At 38.0% G+C, this 18,264-nt stretch overlaps 1 long non-coding RNA gene across 2 annotated transcripts in view; it reads left to right on the top strand.

Annotated features, from left to right (window-relative positions):
- The window catches only part of LOC102982059 (uncharacterized), a 155,940-nt gene that overhangs the window by 109,426 nt on the left and 28,250 nt on the right, over window positions 1-18,264 (top strand). For both annotated transcript variants that reach the window (XR_003676340.2, XR_003676338.2), the window contains exon 4: window positions 1,279-1,384. This is a non-coding gene — a long non-coding RNA (uncharacterized lncRNA). The remainder of the gene's footprint in view (window positions 1-1,278; window positions 1,385-18,264) is intronic.

Below are 18,264 nucleotides of genomic sequence, written 5' to 3'. Positions count from 1 at the left end.
CAGAGGAACAAGTGATATTTAGAAAGATAGTGACAAAAACTGGTCCATGACCAAACTGCCCCACTCCAAAGGCATAAAAATCAATGGAGGAAAAATGGATGGGATGAAAGAGAAAGACAAGATGCAGAAATCACACACACAGGGATGAATAAAAGGATAACTATCATGTTCTCTAAACACAGTGACCCTATACATAGTTAGGGCTCAATTAATATTGACTGCTTGTTTTTCCTATTTTTTAAATAATTACTAAAAGTAATTAGTTTAATTAAATAGTAATTAAACCATACTATGGGCAAGACTGTGCTTATGATTTACATGCTATTAAATCTCACAAAAAGCTAATATTTACTTTTAGTATCTCCATTTGACAAAGGATTGGAGAGTCATAAAAAGATTAGAGAAACATTTCCAAAGTGACAATAGGTAGGTCACATGCTCTGAAAGAATGAAAGAATTAATTAATTAATGATCAATAAATACATGAAAGGTACAAATTCAGGATCCAGTTAGCTTAATAGCTATTGCTTACCTATATAGCTTTTAGGAGAGATAAAGGAAGTAAAAAACATTGAAAAAGAACTTAAGAAATTTTCTTAAGTCCTAGATTCTTATTAGTACATCACTAACCTGACCTTTGCTATGCACTTTTCTTTTAGTATTATTTGTATACTTAGCCTATTTTTAATTTCATAATTGTATATATCCACCTTAAATCAATTTTTAAAAAGTCTACAAAAGAAAAAAGATGGACTTTGCTACTTAATTAAGGAGAAGCTAATCTAAGAACAGTGCTTACGTGCTTCAGAGAATAATATTTATATTGATATATGTGCATAATGTATATATATATGTGTGTATATTTGTACAATAATACAATACATCCCTCTTTCAAGTCCCAATAGCTCTCTCATTAGCTAACTACATTCATTAGCACAAACATCTTTAGTAGCATTATTCTAATACTCGGAGAAATATACCAACTAACAAGAGCATCTCTGTACAGAGGCCCCACTTAACCTACACTCTGAGGCCAGACTACTTGTTTGAATACTTGTGACACTACTTTATACCTCTGTGACCTTGGGCAAGTTTCTTAGCTTCTCCATGCCTCAGTTTCCTTACCTGTAAAATGAGGATAAAAATATATTGACCTTAGGGCTGTTTTTATGATGACAGAATGAGTTATTCTAAGTAAATTACTTAGAAAAATACACAGAACCACACTATATAAATGTTAGTTGTTTTTATGATTTTCCCAACTTTATTGCCCTGCAGAGTGAGGATGTCCCAACTTTCCCCCTAAGACACTCAGAAAATGTGCCTATGAAGAGGAAGATGGGGAACAGAAGATGAGAAATGGACTAGGAAACCAAACTGAGAGGTAAGTTCTCATTACAGTGACAGACTTGACATCTGACCCAGGTTTCAGCTGAGAAAGCCTTGTCCCTCTAGAACTGGGTTTCCCAAGGAATGAAATGTCCAATTCTGTCTCTGAAAGGAAAGTTTTGGCATGCAAGAGGGCAGCTTTAAGGAATTTTGGTGACATAGGTTCATTCCCCTAGGAGGTAATATAAGACAAGAGCAATTTGTGTGGAGACGAGACGTTCATTTAGACCCATGATTTTATATTACATTGTGTTTTCTCTCTTGGGGAAGAAGTTTGGAATGCATGGCGACTCTGTGATCCAAAGCAGCTTGCTTGCCCCATAATGTGATACAAAGTGGCAATAGTCAGGAGTCTTGAAAAATGAGTCAGAAGGAGACATTGCTCTTTTGGTTCTGAGTTGTGGAAGCTTTGCTGGCATCCACTGCCTGCAAAGCTGTTTCTCTCCCAGATAGAGGTGAGATCCTTGAATGTGGGGGAGGACACAGAACAGGGCAAGGCATTGGTACTAATCTGATCAATTAATTCAATAAAGAGTGCCACATGACTATGGAGCTGTTCAGTGGCAGGAAATGTGTAAAGGCCCCACAGTGAAAACAGGATTTCTGTTAATCATCTGCTTTCATCATGCAGATCCCTTGAGGCAGCCTAGCTGGCGTATGAAAGGCCCTGTCACTGGCTGAACTGCTGCCTAATGTCCTTTGTGGGAGAAATCTTGGCCTCAGATTTATCTAAAGTATGAAATACCATTAACTGCTCTATCCTCTTATTAATCCAGTGTATGGCCAGGAGCCGGGACTTTCCAGTAGCTGCCCTGTCCCCCCTTCTATTGTCAGTCAGTCCTTGGCTACTCAACATATGTATCTGTCACTCACTTGCTTTAATAATGACCGTGGTTAAAAACCAGAGAAAGACTGAAGTGACCTTGTGTATGGGCCACATTACTGTTCATTACTTGCCTGCAAAGGAAAAAAAAAAATCGCAAACAAAAATTATTCTTCATAAACTTGGTTTAATTCTTGCGAGCAAGTTTGTGAGTCATTTTATGAATGGCTCCCACTTCAAATTAGGGCTCCTGTTTCCGTTTCCAATGAGCCTCTAGTATTACATCTAATATTATTTCCTCTCAGCAATTGAAGTGTACATCCCTGCTGGGTTGGTAAGAATAGAGTTTCTTTCCGGAATTCTTTCTTCTTTTTGAATTGCTTCATTTTACTTCCCCCAAAACTAAAATAAAGTAATTTGTACCTAAAACTAGGCAAAATTAACCTCCTGGCTTGTTCCCCTTCCAGTTTGCATCCTGACTGCTTGGCACAGAAGGCTCCCTTTACTCATGGCCCCACTTCCTCACCTCTCCTCACCTCCTTTGGGAAGGAAAAAAATGGCTTCCATGAGATAGTAAATGGGTCCAGGCAAGAAAAACTGCTCAGAGGGTTTTAGGACTCACTAATGTGAAGGTTGATAAGAATGAAGGTTCTGGTATCAGGGCTTAGGCTACCCATTCCACGGGCGTCACACTATTATTTCGTTCCTGGGTGAGTGGTCCCTGACCTCAGGCCTATCTGTCTGCAACAGACCAGCAACAATGTAAGTCAGGCTCTTGTAAGACTCCAAAGAACTATCTCATCTTGTTTCTGTGTTCTTGAGCATACAAACGTTATCTAAAAGGCTCTCCTCCCCTTCCTTTCTTCAGAGGGACTGGTTTCATCATGACAATGAAAAAGATTTGTTAGAAATCTTCCTATGTACATGGCAGACATTACTAATTGAGACAATCCTCTTTCCTGTTGATACAGAATCCTTTTCAACATAATGTTTGGGAATGCTAGCACCAGTTAATTAGCATTGTCACACATGAAAAAAACAATATCCCCACCCCGCAAAAAAACCCCACTATATTTACCTGCTCTGGGCTTGAGGAACCCAAATCCTCCACCACTGTTATTTAGGTAGTGGAAACGAGACAGAGAACACCCAGAAATTTAATAGGGTGAACCATGCCATGACTGAGGGACCTTTCGTCTAAATCTCTGTTGAGCATTTGGGACAGGGGTGGGGATGGTGGGGAACAAACATAAGTCCCATAAAAGTAACAATCAAGAGGTATTATCATGTATTAAATTTAAAAATTCATTGAACAGTTGCCATACCAACACAAATATTGATGTCGTCATTAAGTGACCACTATCACATGTACCAGACATGTGATGAAGAAAGAATGCAGTAAGAAGAGACTATAATCGGGAAAGCAAAACCGTCCTAGAAATATCCAGCATCCTTCCACTTATACATCACTGGCCAGAATTGTGTCACATGGCCACCCCAGACTGCTAGGGAAGCTGGGAGATAATGTTTTTTAGAAGCTAACACATAGGTGCCCTGAACACAATGGGATTAGTAAGAAAGAGATTTGGGGTGAGTAACTAATCATGTCTGACACAGCCCCCTTTCGGGGGCTTTCATAATAATAACTACCTTTTTTTCTTAGAATTTATTACAGACAAAATTATGTACTTGCTGTCTTTGCCACCAGATTGTGAGCTCTGAGAGGTCCAAGAATGTGTCTGTTTTTTACTGACCGTTTTGTTTCCAAGAACCAGCTCAGTGTCCGTAACATAACAGGCACTCCAAACCTATTTGTTAAAAAGTGAATAAATCCCCACCACACTTTCCTAGTTCAGGCAAGCAATATCTCCTACCTGGTTTACTCCATTTCTGTCTAACACCTCAGTTAGTCTTCTTGCTTTAGCTCTACTGGTTGAGTGATCCCTCTAAAATGATTTGTCACCAAGTTAAACCCCTCAATAGTTCACCATTACTTTAAAGATAAAGTCTGGATTCCTGAACATGATTTATAAAGACCTCAGTGACTCAATTCCCATGTATCTTTCTTGCCTCATCATTTACCTTCCCTGCTTCTCACTCTATTTCTATAGTAACTACTTTTCAGTTCCTCAAAGGAACCATACTCCTTTTTTTAACATGAGGTATAATTTACACACAAAAACATGCACTTTTTCTGTACACTGTTTTATGAGCTTTGACAAATAAGAATCATGTGACTAATATATCCATAATCAATATATAGACATTTCCATTACCCTCCAAATTCCCTCATGACCCTTTGTAGTCAACCTCTGGCCTTGCCTCCAGTCCCTGGTGACCAACGATCAGTTTTCTGTCCCTACAGTTTTCATTTTTTCCAGAAAAACATATAAATAGAATCATACAACATGGAGCCTTTTGAGTCTGGATGCTTTTACTTATCATAATGCTTTAGAGATTCATCCATGCTGGAGCCTGTATTCATAATGTGCTCCTATTTACTGCTGAGTAGTCTTCCATTGTATGGATGTACCACAGTTTACCCATTCACCAATTAAAGGATATTTGCATTGCTTCCAATTTGGGGTAATTATGAATAAAATCATTATAATCATTTACACACAGGTTTTTGTATGAATATAAGTTATCATTTCACCTCAGAGTGGGATTCCTAGATCATATGATAAGTATATGTTTAACTTTATAAGAAACTGCTTTCCAAACTGTTTCCAAATTGGTTATACTATTTTGCTTTTGCACAATATTTTCTTTTAATGGTGGCCTTTTTGTCTTACTATTATTCTACTCATCTCCTTCACTCTACTTATTCATACTTAAATTTTAGATTTTAGCTTGGCGATTGCTTTCTTTGGGCAAGTCTTTGCTGATCCCAGGTCTAGACTGTTGTATCTCCTGTGTTCTGTCATATTTTATATCTCCTCAATTAATGCATAATTTAAAAGAATGTAAAAATAAGGCTATTTCTGTCTCACTTTGAGCTGAGCTTGCAAGATCACAGATGACAACGACTCCAGCATGCAAAGGGATGTGTTACACTACCTTAGTAGAATTTACGGAGAATTCCTTGGTGGTCCAGTGGTTAGGACTTGGCACTTTCACTGCTGTGGCCTGGATTCAATGCCTGGTTGGGGAACTAAGATCCCGCAAGCTGTGTGGCATGGCCAAAGGAAAAAAAAAAGAATTTATGAAGAAGGTAGACCCTATCTATTTTTTCAACAACTGTGGCTTAGCATTTATTCAAGGACATATAAGAGAATGGAGGTTAGAAGTCTGGGAGAGAAAATTTCCTTGGAAAAGCAATTTGGAGTAAGGCTACATACTCTGTTCTTCACAGGGCAAGGAGAGGGTACTTCCATTTCCCTTCAAGACAAGTGAGAGGAGACTCCAGAAGACCACTTGAAAAGCTTGATCTTTGTTCCCTAGTGTCTGTGGGAGCACAGCAACTGGTGCCAAAGCTTTTCCTGGAAAGGCCTAAGATTGAACGATTTTTGACTACATAGCTACTGTGATGGTGGAAAAAGAAGAGGTGACTCCATTGGGAAAGTCACGGATATCTAGAATTTTCAGGGCAAGGTATATTATTTCTTGTGGACCAATTGGGTGCTAAATAAAAGATAGCCTTCCTGTACCCATTATAAAAAAGATTGACATGAGTACTGCATAGAAGGGTAATGAGACCTCCAACAGAGCATGCGTCAAGTAGATTCTTTAGTGGAGACATTGTCCACAGTAAGGGAAGGAAAGGTGTAGAATCCCTAATGATGAGGATCACCCACAAATGCACTCCAAGGGAGCTCAAATGCAGATTATGGTTACACCAGTAGTGCAGGACCTTTCCTCCCATTTGCCTTATTATCCTCAGATAAACACTATCAACTAATAGAGACAGTGATACCTAGTGAAAGGGAGGAGTATAAATTCAAGGGGAGAGGGGATTAGAGGAGAGAAAATAAAAAATAATAATCTATTCATCCCATATATTTTGATATTCAGCTTGTGGTCAGTTATTTACTACTATGACTGATGATGCAAACAAATATTTTGATATATAGGTATCCCCCGCTTTTCTAAAGTTCACTTTAGCCACTTTGCTTTTAAGAAAGACCTGTATTAGTACCTGTTTTTGCTAACGAAAAGAAATCTGAAGAGGATTTTCGCTTTTATGAAAAAGGCAAAAGCAGATAATCGCGTTTAGACTTTGTTTTGCAAGGAGCTGTTGTAGAAGCATCACACACACTGAGCTGCACGAGTGGCACCGCCAAGCTCCTTCCCAGGGAACCACACTCAAAAGTCTCAGCATCGAGCCTCCATAGTTTTGAACTGTGTCTGTGAGCATTTGTGCTTTATCTCAATTTATTTTGTGCATGCATTAGCAAGATGTGTCCTAAGGAAATTGCTTCTTCACTTTATGCCGTTTCAGTGTATGAAAGATTTCATAGGACGTTCTACTTTCAGATAGCAGGGGGAACCCGTATAAATCTTTGTCCCCATTTCCTATCGTTTTCTTAGGCAAAATTCCTAGATATGGAATAATTGGAACTCAAAGACCTAGCAGTTTTGAGACTTTTGAAACATAATTTTAAAATTACAGTCTGGAAAGTTTTATGGTTTACCTTCTCACTAGTGATTTATAACGGTATATACCCTGCTATACCCTCACCAACAAAATGAATTTTAAGAAAAATTTATTAAATTGATAAATGCAAAGAGAAATATCATTATTATTTTAATTTCAGCCATTCACAGGATTAAATTTTGTTGTATGTTTATTTTCACTTATTTTTTCTCTGGATGATTGTTGGTTAATATCTGTTAACGTAATTTCTATTCAGAAGACTGTATTTTAACCTATATGAGATGAATTAAGGCAAGGAATGTACTTCTTGATCCTTCTAGGCTTCCTGATGTCCTGAGGTTTTATTTCTGAGAAAAAAAAATGCATTTCCAAACACAAACAATTGTGTTATCCTATCAATCTTTCTTTAATGCATATTTCCCTTCCTTGCTGGTCCAGAAAATCAATCCAACCAATTAATGTGTTGGGGAATGGAAATTAAAAAAAAAAAAAGATGATGCTTCTGTATGGTAGCCCTTCCTGTCACTTGGAAATGCATCTTAAATGTTTCAAGGAATATTATTAGCATGAGTATGTGAATGGACATCCCCAGAGAGTGAGGGGAGGAAGAAGGAAGAAGAATGTGGATATTCAAGTGGGTCATGTTGGGGGTTGAGGATGTACAGGATGAAGTTGTTATTTCAATGCTTCTCTTATTCTACTGCAATCATGGCATTCAGGGAGCAGGAAAAGAGGAAAGCAAAGCCAAACTTTTCATTTCAGACATAATACATTTTCTGAGATGGCTGATGAAAGTGTACTGTAAGAAATTACAATTCCCTTGAATTTGATTGAAAAAATAGGAAATGAAATGGGTTTTTTTTTGGTGGGATCTAGAAAGTGGAGTGAGAAATAAGAAGGGGTACACGTCTCAGAAATCGTTTCTTCTTTATAGGGTCCTGGTCAAATACTTCAATGCAACAAACTTGGTCTCAGCCAAGAGAGACATTGAGTCAAGAAGAAAATACAAATATTAAAAACCACATTTATCCAGTACTAACTATGTCTCAGACACTGCTAAAAACTTGCTTCACACACTTGTCTTATTTAATCCTAAATCAAACTCGTGAGGTTAGTGTGATTATTATGCCAGGTTTACAGAAGAGGAAACTGAAGCTTAGAGATGGTGAGTTACTTACCCAAAATCACACAAGTAATAAATGGCAGGACTGGGATTGATATTGAGAACACTTAAAACTCCAGAGCCCATGGTTCTAAACCCTGGGCACACTGTTCCAGCCTGGGTCCCATCAGGCTATGGTAGCCTCGCATTGCCTTTGTACTTTCTAAACACTCCAAACCTGCCCCCAACCCCACCTTTGTGGGACCATTTTGTATTTGTTAATAACTTTCATCAGGGATAGCTACATAATTTGAGGGGCTGGGTAAAATGAAAATGCAGGGTGCCAGTTGGGGTTGGAGGGGTCAACTTATTCTTTCCATGGGGGTGCCACCTCAAACCAAAGCAGATGGATGACTACCAAGAGATTACAACTTCCGCATCAGGAGGTACTAGGTATCTGCAAATACGATGAGGAAGAGGCCCCTGCCAAGTTACTGCTGAGTGAACCATGGCACTGTCACATAAGTTTGGGGATGACTGCCTTCTTGCTTTGCCCAGAGATATCACATGATGTGTACACAAACTCAACCCTCCTGCAACCATGCCCAGGCCCTTGCCAGGGGCAGAGATACAGTCCTCCTCATCCCCCAACCAAAGTGACCAAGTCACCAACTTGGGAGGATGGAAGGAGTATTAGTGGGATGAGAACATGGAGGGGGAGGCTGTGATGACCCCAAGGCACCAGGCAGCAGGGAATGGGTTACTGAGGCCCCATCCCAGAAAGGCAATGGGAAACAGGACTGTATATAAGCTAAGCCTCCAAGTCCCCAGTGCATCCTCCATTGTCCTATTAGAGTTCATTCACAGAACATAAACCCAAAGAAACAAGTATTAAGTATTTCAAGGTGGCAATTGCAAAGAGTAAAATTCTAAGCATAGGATCCTTCTGAGCATTGGGCTCTTTGCTGTGCAGGCTCCTGTGTGATTGCAATGCATGGTTGCTCACTTTTATGAAGTTGGTCCTGTTTTTTATTCTCTGAGTTTAGTAAAGGAGGGAGTGAAAAAGGGTGCTTTGTTTAAAGAGACTGTATACTGATCTTGTACAGATTTGTTGTTTTGGTGGCAATATAGTATAATGGTTAAAAGTCTGAGTTTAGATATGCTCAGACATGGATTTGAGTCCCAACTCTTCATATCAGATGATTTGAGAAAAGATTTTAATCTCTCAAAATCTGTGTCTTCCATTGTAAAAATGGATTAAAGCACATGTCAAAATTTTGAGCAGGTTAAAAATATAATGTTTATAAAAGATTCAACATAGCACCTGGCACATACCACTGCAGTTAATAAATGTTTGCAATTATTATTACTGATATCTATGATACATTTGAATTTGGAAATTTAAGTAAAATATTAGTAAAAATGCTGTTTCCTGGCTAGTCTTACCATAGTCTTATGGTCTTACCACAGAGGCACATCTAAAAATCTTGAGAAATTTAATCATCACACTAATAAAAAGCACTGAGCAGTGACTAAGTACCAGGCCCTCCCTAAGTAAACTTGTTTATCCTATTCCATTCCCGTAACCACTTTTTAAGTAAATATTGACAAGTCATTTTATAGATGAAGAAACTGAAGGTGAGAAAAGTTTAACAAACACCCAAATTTCATAGCCGATGAGAGAGCTAAGATCCAACTTTCAGTCCCTCTGACTACAAAGACTATGTTCTTAACCCCTAGGTCAGACTGTTGAGATGAGTGATTCTCAACCCTGGCTGCTCACTTGAAATGTTTAAAAAAATGCTGATGCTGAGGACCCAACCTAGATTATTTTAAACAGAATATTGAGGAATGAGGACCAGAGATAACCAAAAACATATTAATGCGTTTCCGGTGATTCTCTTGTGTTGTTAAGGTTAGGAACCAACGGGTCTATATGTTATAATGCAACCAGAAAGCTCTTACTTTTAATATATTTCAATTTAAAAAAAATTTATTTATTGTTGGCTGTGTTGGGCCTTCATTGCTGTGCACAGGCTTTCTCTAGTTGCAGTGAGCGGGCTTCTCATAGCAGTGGCTTCTCTTGTTGCGGAGCACGGGCTCTAGGTGTGCGGGCTTCAGTAGTGTGGCTCGTTGGCATCTTCACATGACAGATAAAGAAACTATAATTCAGTAAGGGCAAGTAAATTTCCCAAGGCCAGATAAGTAGATAAGTGAATTCCAGATCTGGTATTCAAATCCAGCTTTATCTGGTTTTAAAAGAATGCATTGCAACTACACTGTTGGTGGGAATGTAAGTTGGTGCAGCCACTATGGAAAACAGTATGAAGGTTCCTCAAAAAACTGAAAATAGAGTTGCTATATGATCCAGCAATCCCACTCCTGGGCAAATATCCAGACAAAAATATAATTTAAAAAGACACATGCACCCCTATATTCACAGCAGCACTATTCACAATATCCAAGACAAGGAAACAACCTAAATGCTCATCCACAGATGAACAGATAAAGAAGATGTGGTACATATATACAATGGAATACTACTCAGCCATAAAAAATGAAATAATGCCATTTGCTGCAACATGGACAGACCTAGAGATTATCATACTAAGTGAAGTAAGTCAGACAGAGAAAGACAAGTACCATATGATATCACTTATATGTGGAATCTAAAATATGACACAAATGAACTTTTTTGAAACAGAAACAGACTCACAGATGTAGAGAAGAGACTTATGGTTGCCAAGGGGGAGTGGGGGTGGGGGAGGGAAGGATTGGGAGTTTGGGGTTAGTGGTTGCAAACTATTATATACAGGATGGATAAACAACAAGGTCCTACTCTATAGCACAGGGAACTATATTCAATATTCTGTGATAAGCCATAATGGAAAAGAATATTAAAAAAAGAATGTATATATATGTATAACTGAATCACTTTGCTGTACAGCAGAAATTAACATAACATTGTAAATCAACTATATTTCAATTAAAAAAATAAAAGAACAGGTTGAACCAAGGTATAGTTTGTTACCCCTAAAAGGAAAAAAAAAAACACAGATAGAAAGTAAAAAGCAACAACAAGCACTCTACTTCAACTCAGAGTGGTTTTGGCAGCAGGTGGCAAGTTTAAACATGCATCTGATGATCAAATGGCTCTTGCTATGGGAAACCATATCCTAGGAGCCTAACAATGGTATGCCAGTTTGGTCCCTAACCTAAAAGACTTCAAAGACATGCAGCTGCAACTTTTTGATCAGATTGACAGTAGTGATTTTCATGATTTTCTGTTCTTTCCCATTGTTAGGGACCTCTGGAATCTCATGAACACTAATGCAGTTCATATTTATGTATTGTGTGATATTATAATATAATCATCCCCGTCACTGTGTTTCTCACAATATTTAAGTCAAGGATTGTTCTTGACTCAGTGATTAGGGAAGATTAAAATATTGGCATACCCACTAGATTACCTCCTTTTCAGCTCAAGTCATGGGCTGATATCTGTAGTGTCAAGGGTTTATTTTACTTAGCCTCACTGGGACTTCTGAGCTTTCTTTGGAGAATCACTGGAAACACTTCCCTCATGCCTCACTGTAATTAATTCTGTGTGAGACTTCAGAGGCATGTGCAAATGTCCAGAGGAAGAAGGCTATCTTCTCACTGTTCCACCCAGGAAGTGTCAGGGAGGCACTTAATTCCTTTGAAGACCAGAAGAGAAGTAGGTAAGAGTAGTTCAAGCATCCCTGATTCCTGTGAAGTTTGGGGGGTTGGGGTTTGAAGAGAGTGGGAAATAAGCTTCCTTTCCTTCTCTCCATAATTCTTCTTTTTAAAAAATTCTTAATGGGATTTTGGAAGAGGTGATGGAGTAGAAAAACAAAACCTCTCAGTAAGCAGAAAATCTGTTCAGTAAATACTAAGGATAAATTATCTTCAAATATTTTGTAACCATATTTTATGCCATGGGAATGTTCCCTTACTATATTTACCATTCTCTTGTCCATCTTCATTTGTTCAGATCTATAATTCTCATTCTACCTGAGACATTCTTGAAGGAGTCATAATAAAATGCAATTATTATAATTTAATTGGGTACCACCATGTAGGACCTTTCCTTCAGTAGCTCCTCCAACCTCTTTCCACGCTTGTAGTGGCCAGAAGAACTTAAACACATCTGCTAAAATGCTTAACTTTCAATCTCAGAAAGATACCTGAATGATGAAGAATCTAGTTCGACCAAAAAACTAATGAGCAATAAAAAATCTACTTTCTATAGTATATTAAGGGAGGTGTGATGGCACTTCTCATCAAACAAATAATTTTACAGAGTAATTGAATCATAGTTTTCTCCATTTAAAAATATATTGAATATAGCTATTCTCAGTGGTATCCAGCATTAGCAGGTAGGCAATTTACAGGAGATAAATTTCCCACTTTTGGATGCTGTAGTGTAGTAAATTGGTGAAAGCCTTTTGAAATTACTGAGCTCATCACATGCACAAATGCACTGAATGCTATTTATATGTCTTTGTAGCTTGCAAATTTAATGAGGCTGAGATCTGAAGAACAAAAATATTTCCACTACAAAAATGAAAAAAATGTTGGAATGAAATCTAGGTTCATTGCATGTCTAAGATCCCAAGACCCAAACAAAATTTTTCTTCCGTAATATCACATGGAGTGAAAATGAGTCAATGGTTATTAGAATCTTTGTTTAAAAGACATCAAAGGTATGCTGACAATCTTATCATTTCACTCCCTTCCCTATCATCTATATAGACATAATATGCTCTACTTTCAGGAAACTTGGAGCATCTTATAAATTGTTGGTACTCCTCATGGAATGTGGATCATGTAATTATTGGCCCCGGATGTATAAACTATGCATTAAGTGTCCCTTGAATGGAAAATTATTTGAAGAAAGTACACCATGATTCACTTCTAATGAATGCTTTCATACGTCTCTGCAAATGTATTCACCCAAAGAAGTTCTCATAGAAGCAGGCCAAGAAACTATTCTTTCCTGTGATATTTTATCTAGAAATTTTTAAAGTCAAATAATTCACTAACACTAAGAAATTTCCTTTTATTTTTAAGTAGCACACATAGAAATTTCCTGTGCCGAGTTAAATCTTACCAGATAGCCAACTGAAATTAAAATATTTTCCAATCCACAAAAGGATATTCCACAAAAGACAATGAGAACACTTGATAAAGATATAAAAGCATAAACTACATGCTTTGTTATTTAACCCACCTCAAGCTACTAATGTGTACCATATCTCCTTTTAGAAAGTGAATGCCAACCGATAGTTACTCAAAAGTAAACTTTCAGACTCTGATTCATTGTTTTCATAGTTCAAGGTTATAGTATTTTCTGATTAAAGACAAACTATGGATCTTGTACATAATGAAGATTGAAAAACAGTGAAACAAAAATAATCTGTGCCTCCTTGATTCCTAGTATTCAGGACTCAGCTCAGTGTTATTGGTTGATAGTTACATAATATTATCAAGGAGAGATTTTTCTGCTGTGCCAGATTGCACAGGTCCTTCTCTGCTAATAAGAGAAGTAAGGACTAATCCAAAAGACAAAGAGCCAGTAGTAACTATTGACCAAAAGGTGTTGTGATCAGCATTGTGTTAAGAAAAAAAAACTTGTGACAACTTTTTTTCATTTGAAAAATGGAATGGCACCCAGAGCATTCGGTTATAATTGCAGTTTTTCAAGTGAGAGGTGATGAGGGACTGGATTTAACACAGTGGCATTTGGGATAGACAGGGGAAAATGGATCTAAAAAATCTTTAGTTATAGCTGACACTCTATATACTGCTTAAATGGGGAGAAGGGATTATAGAAGAGGCAAACCTCAAAATGACATCAAATGCCCTAGTTCAGGGGGCTGAATCAATGATTTTAAGAGAGCAAGGGAGGTAGAGAACAATTAGAAGAAGAGAAGTTCTATTTCAGAAGTGCCCAATTTCAGATGCCTATAATTAAAGGTGGCTGCATCAGACAACTGGAACTCTTGACGTGTATAAAGCCATGTCTGGAATATAGGAAGAGGCACTATTTCCTTTCCCTTTTCCTTCCCTTTTCCTTGGGAAGTTGATGGGACAATTTCAGAGGATCAATCAAATACCCCTGAAGAGGGTGACCCTCTGGCTGCAGTTGCACTATAGATGCCTAAGGGTCTTTATTATTGTTTCTGACTAGTTCAGGGCCCTTCATTCAGGTCTACCTTGCCCTGTCCTTCTCTGAATTTTAAAAAGTAGGGAATGCTCCCTGATCATATTTCCTCAACCAATATTTCCAGACAGGTATGTCTTAACAGTAGAAACCAGAGAAAGATTTGAATATCTTATTACCTTGAATCCTAAAAACCCAGCCACTTACTTTTATACCATTACTGTCATAGTCTGGGAATTTTAAATGCTTTAATTCCAGTGTGGTTGAGTGGAAAGAGTACTGAATTAGTACTGAACTATTTTTGTTCTCAGCAGTTGTACTACTAAACTGTACTAATAAAATTGTGTTTTAGTGTTTTCTTTCACCCTTTAACATGTACTTGAACTGCTAGGCCCATAACTTTCTTTATCTTAGTTAAATCTCACAACGGTATTGGTATCTAGCAATTTTTCTATCTGTGCTTTCTCTGCTTAATTGTCTAGTTGCAGAATACTAGATAAGGGCTTCCCTGGTGGCGCAGTGGTTGCGCGTCCGCCTGCCGATACAGGGGAACCGGGTTCGCGCCCCGGTCTGGGAGGATCCCACATGCCGCGGAGCGGCTGGGCCCGTGAGCCATGGCCGCTGAGCCTGCGCGTCCGGAGCCTGTGCTCCGCAACGGGAGAGGCCACAACAGAGGGAGGCCCGCATACCACAAAAAAAAAAAAAAAAAAAATACTAGATAAAATCTAAGGTAGCTTCTAGCTCTAATGTCATGAATCCACAACATACAAAGCTATAGAAGGGAATGTTTCAAGGGAAAGACAAACTAATTATATAGACATTTTTATTAAGGAAAGTGACTGTGTTTGTGGTTCGTGGGATGGAAAATGTGAATGTTACTCATCAGCCTTGGGACGAGAATAATCATGGGGCTTCATTTTTGGAAGTCTTTACTGTTGGAGGTGAGATTTTAGAAAACCTTTGAAAAAGAGGAGAGAAGGTAGACTTAAAGCAAAAGGTTATTCCAAGAATAATGAATGGCATGAGTGAGACTATAAGTGAGAAAAGCATCACAGGGGAAAGGGTAGGAGGTGTGAGTATAGAGAGGGCAGTGGGCTCCTGGCTCCTCCACACCTTCTGCATGATAATCTAAAAAGCCAGAAGAGTGGGGGATAGGAAGGGAGCGTGGCCAATTCCATAGGCAATCTAGGGAAGCCCTTGAATTTGATCCTTAGAGCCTGGGCAAAGAAGCACAAACTTTATGGTCTTCACTAAGGATAAGGGAATAGGTACGTTCTAAAAGCAGAACGTTGGACCCGTGATTTGGCTGGCTATCCAGGAGGAAGGAGCAGTTATAGGAAATATATGAAGTCTAAGCATTAGGACACACTCACAGACTCACATACAGAAAACATGAAGTAGGCTTCTCCCTCTTAAAGGCCTGGGTTGCCATAGGATACTGGAGAAAGGAGCTCAGCTTTAAGAAAGGAATATTCTTTTGACAATGGGATAAAACTGGGTTAAAAATAAGTAGGCTATACGTAGCAGCTTTGGGCCAGAAAAATAATTTTGGTCAAGTCCTTTAGTTTCTAAAGCCAAGTCTCTAAACCCAGGAGTTTGTTAGAAATGCAAAATCTGAGGCCTCACTCCAGACCTACTGATCTAAATATCTGCTTTGAGGAATACAGTGCTCGGCTTCCTTATTTTTAGTTTTCTCATCTGTAAAACAGGGAGAATGGTTATTTTATAAGGATGTTGTCCAGATTAAATAAAATAACACTCCCAAAGTGTTTAGTACATACACTAAACACTTTGGCATAGTGCGTACAAATAACTGGAAGTTAATGTGTTAATATTAGTAATAGTAGTATATATTATGGAATTATTTTTAAAACCTAAAATATATGTTGAAAAGACTAGCTAAATCCCACTTCTAATTAAAATCAGACATTTTAATTTCTAATCCATAAAAAGAACTTGACCTTGCAAGCTACTGGCTGTCTGCAGTCAGACCTACTTTCAAATGGTGCCTAAATTGGCTGAATTTTGCTGAGAGATTATTATTATATGAGGTTTCTGAATCATTTTCAGTATCAGTGACTAAGAAGGGGAATTGTGAGCAAAGAAACCAATTGTCAGATTAACACAGTACTAATATGCAATGCAAATATTTTGCTACTGAAATAAAAGTGCAGACCTGCCCTTAATTGCTCAAACCATCTCTCCCTGGGACAGAAAAGGGTTTGTTTTGTCGCTTGGCTTTAATTTATTCCAACTATCCTTCATCAGGTTTGCAAATGGGTTCAAAAGACCTTTAGGCCTGACAATGTTTTAATCCAACCCCCAAACTGCCTTTACTCTTCCAGCTACGTTTTATAGAATTGCTGCACTCTCTGTCCCCAGTCTACTGTCATGTCTGCTTTAAATAGAGACAAAACAATTATTTAAACATCACAACCTCTATACTAGACCATATCTCCAAAGAGAGCCATGATTCTGATGCCCTCACACAGGAAAACAGGGCTAACATAATGATAATAATGATGATGCTGGTGATGGTAATGATGATGATCACTACAGTAATAATAACCTCCAACAGCTATGGAATGTTTAACTCCATCTTCTGGTTTGAAATACCATCATTTTTGGTACACCCCTAATTTTGCCTTTAGTGGGAAACTGCTCCATTGAGCTTCAGAGACACGTATCCAACTGCCTACTCAACATTCCTAACTTGGATGGCTATGGGGCATCTACAACCTAACCTGCCCAAAGAACTGGTTTCTTGTAAAATACTGGTCCTCCTATGGTCACTCCAACTTCATAAATGGAACCTACATTCTAAGCACAATTAGAATGCTTTCTTCCCCCACATCCCATCTTATTTATCAGCAAACCCTGCTATCTCCATCAGTCTGAAATTAGCAACCATGTTCTTTCCCACTATGCAATTCTGCTTTGCAGGAGGAATTATTACTGACATCTTTCACGCTTTATATCAAAATAGTTTTCTAATTTTGATATGTATGAAACCTTCTGAAGAATCATAGTGTCTACTAGTCACAATTCATAAAATGAAAAATGTAATATAGACTGTATAGTCAGCAATTAATGATAGGACAAAGAGATGAAATTCATAATAATTTAGGCTTCAAAAACTGACTTTAAGCCCAAATGATGTCTGTGTGTGTGATCATGTTTAATAGTAGGCAAAAAGCATAGAGGTATATGGGAATTCAACAACAGCTTCCAATGACAAGCATTTATTAAATACTTAATACTGGAGGACGTCTGGTACTTGCATTAAGAGAACGGAAATACAAAGATGAATCATAAAATGTCTACATCCTCAAGGAACTCTTATTCTAGGAAGAGAGTCAGGAAAATAGTTTCAATAGTCATAGATTCAATTGTCCAAACTTACTGTAATAATTCAGAACACTATTCACCTGGTGGGAGCAACCCAATTGGATAAGGAAATAAATAAAAATTATATGGTAACTTAGCAAACCCAAACTCCATAAGTAATGCCAAACATCACAGGGCTTATGATTGATCAAATCCCGTAGCTATTCATATTTAAAAAGAAAACAATGAAGAACAGAGCCTTGTAAATGGCCAAGGAATCTTTTTTTTTTTAAATCTCCACATAGCAGATGTAACTATGCTGTGATACAAAATGACTCCTCATGGTGAAAGGGTTTCCAGAACTGAGGTTAAAGTCTCTATTAGGTTTATTTCCCAAGAGTGTCTGTGTATTTGGGTGATCCATCCTTTAAAGACATGAACATTGCATTGGGTCATTCCAGTAAATCAAGTAAGCTACTGAGTGATATAGTGCTGGGAGCACTAAACTCCTTGTGAGCTTTAATTCAAGAATGACATAGAAAAGATGGAGTACCAGAACACAAGCCAAGCTTTGGAAGCTTTTCTCATATACTCAGTTGTGTTTTAAAATACATTTATTATCACTGACAAGAAAATGATTCTACTAAAATGCAATCATCATGGAAACTAAACACAGCCCTAACCAAAGCCACTGTTTACATTAAAGAACTGTTTATCCATCAAATGCTTTTGAGGGCCTACTATGCCTTAGACACTCTGACAGAAAGAAGAAATACAAAGATGAAAAAACTTGGTCTCCAAAAGTGAATAGATTAGTGACAAACACTCTCTTGAACAAT

This window comes from Physeter macrocephalus, chromosome 16 (assembly GCF_002837175.3).
Source record: "Physeter macrocephalus isolate SW-GA chromosome 16, ASM283717v5, whole genome shotgun sequence".
In the NCBI taxonomy this organism is placed as follows: Eukaryota; Metazoa; Chordata; class Mammalia; order Artiodactyla; family Physeteridae; genus Physeter; species Physeter macrocephalus.
Note: the sequence above shows the minus strand (reverse complement) of the source record. Positions and strands in the feature narration are given on the sequence as shown.